This window comes from Centroberyx gerrardi, chromosome 10, assembly GCF_048128805.1.
Source record: "Centroberyx gerrardi isolate f3 chromosome 10, fCenGer3.hap1.cur.20231027, whole genome shotgun sequence".
NCBI lineage: Eukaryota > Metazoa > Chordata > Actinopteri > Beryciformes > Berycidae > Centroberyx > Centroberyx gerrardi.
Window position 1 is genome coordinate 22170186 of NC_136006.1, and position 2314 is coordinate 22172499.

The window sequence follows — 2314 nt, forward strand, 5'->3', positions numbered from 1 at the left end:
ATGTTCTCTTGTTTTGTTTATACACACACACACACACACACACGCACATCCATGCACTGCACACACTCTGCACACAATGCTAGAAAAGGCAGAGGATGGGTTTCCGTCGAGGCATGTTTTCAATCATTTACTCCTTTTAGTAAAATCAAAGGGATTTACTTTGGGAGACAAAAGCTTCCTCATTGGTGTCTAACAGTAAATGATTGACATTTGCTTTGAATCCTCTGGCTCCACCCACTCAGGGGGGATCCGCAAAGCGAAACCATCCACCACCCCTCGTCCTTGTTTACCCACAAGGCCATTTTCTCGTCTGTGTCCTGTGGAGAGTTGGAGACGAGACGTTTGTGGAAGTGGTGACGGTGACACTGACTGGGGACGACGCGAGGCAAGTAGGCCTAACCCTTGGGGACCAGCGTGGGTCATGGTAGGTTCTGTGTGCATGTGCACGCACGCCCGTGTGTGTGTGTGTGAGTGAGTGAGAGAATGAGTGAGTAAATGAAGTGTGAGGGTATAAATGCAGGTGTGTTGTTGATTAAGTTAGAAAAGTGCTAGAAAAGTGTGATGTGGGCCCTATCTGTGCATGTCTGCATGTGTGTATACGTGTAGGTGTGTGTGTACATCCATATGTATGTGTAGTATGTTTGTAGGTGTGTGTCTCTCTTGTCCTGGCCCTCTGAAAACTGAATAATGCGGACTTCGAGCCCTGTCCGTTTAGTTTTCCCCTGATTCAATTGGCAACAGCATCAGTAGCTCGGAACAAGCTCCTCCCCACCTGCGACCTCCCTCCAGCGAAAGATCAAAATCTCTCTCCCCTTCCCCCTCCTTCCCTTCTCCTTCTCTCTCCCCTCATATCTCCAATTTTTTCACCCCTGTCCACATGCACCCTCCTACCAGAGCAGACATTGGCTCTAGTTTTCAACCATATCGGTTTCCATTTCCTCCAAACATCGGCCCGCCTTTGACACGAGCCTCTCAGGTATATGGGGCTCGCCGCTAGGTTATTGCTACAGACAGGTTGACAAGGGGAAAGTATGTATTTGCCGGGGTGATTGTGTCAGCCTGGTGCCACAGAGCTAGGTGACCACTGGGAGTGGAACGGAGCTGAATGTGGAGTGACTTTATGGTGTGTGTAGCCTAAATTATCCCAGAGCCAGAGAGCATTTTATTTTACTGGCAACCTTTGTGTGCTTTGGTCTAAAGGCTGTCCTGTCTGTTAGGCTGCTTAATTTAGCTGCTGTATTTTTAGGGAGAGAAATGAGCATCCATCAAGGGAAAATTTCACGGCATAAACAGTTGACTGGCAGAGCAAAATTTCATTTCATTGAGGCAGAATATTAGGGCCAAGTTATGAGATGAATTAGTTGACCCTATCTTGACAGGGGAACGCTGAGAAACTCAGATATTCTTTTCCACATTTCTGAACAGATTTTATACAACATAGGAAGTTAGTTGTGAATGTCTGGACAGCTCAACTCCGCTTCTGGCACGGTGTCCGTTTGGAAGACAATCCCTCCGGCAGGTCAAGTAAACCCTGGCCCCCAAACACTGAACACACTTTCCAAACCTCATTACAGAGACCTCCGCTGTTTTGTTGCTCATGGGCCCCGATCAAATTCTCCCAGCTCTGCCCTCCCTCTCCAATTCTTTCAAACGAGAATTGAATTTCTTCTTTTTTTTTTTTTTTTTTTTCAGAGTGTTTATGTTATCATTTGTAAATCTTACCAGAAGTGGACCATGAGGCACAAGAGGGGAACTCATGCACAGTTTAATGAAGTATTTACAGATAATTCCAACTGTCAAATACTTGTGCCCAATGACATAGTGCAGAGTGCTGACGCTCACAACTCCCTTTCTCTCTCCAACTTTCTCCCTCCTCGTTAAGTCAGACGGATTTGATTTCAGGTAAGAACTTATTGGGAGGAAAAGAGGCGGCGGGGGCTGCCAGCGAGGGCCACGGCTTTTACCGAAAGGAAAACAATCCTCTTTGTTGCACATGAGAGCTCGAGGGGCCTAAACCTTGAGACGTCGAGATAGGCATAAGGAGATTACGCTGTTGTCTCTGATAGAAGCAATTTGCTCAAAAAATCAAACTTCTGCAGTTTGTTTTAGACCTTTCACATAGTAGCCAGGCCTGCTCAATACTTTTGGATTGATTTCCAGTGCAAATTTCCGTATCTAAATGGAAAAGGATGCTGTGTTGTAAACATGAATCTGAAACACAGGCTACAGCCTATACCTTTGAATTGATCGTTAGATGTTCTGTTAAATCATCCTTAATGGAAAAAACAGTTTAAAAAAAGTTATGGAACATGTC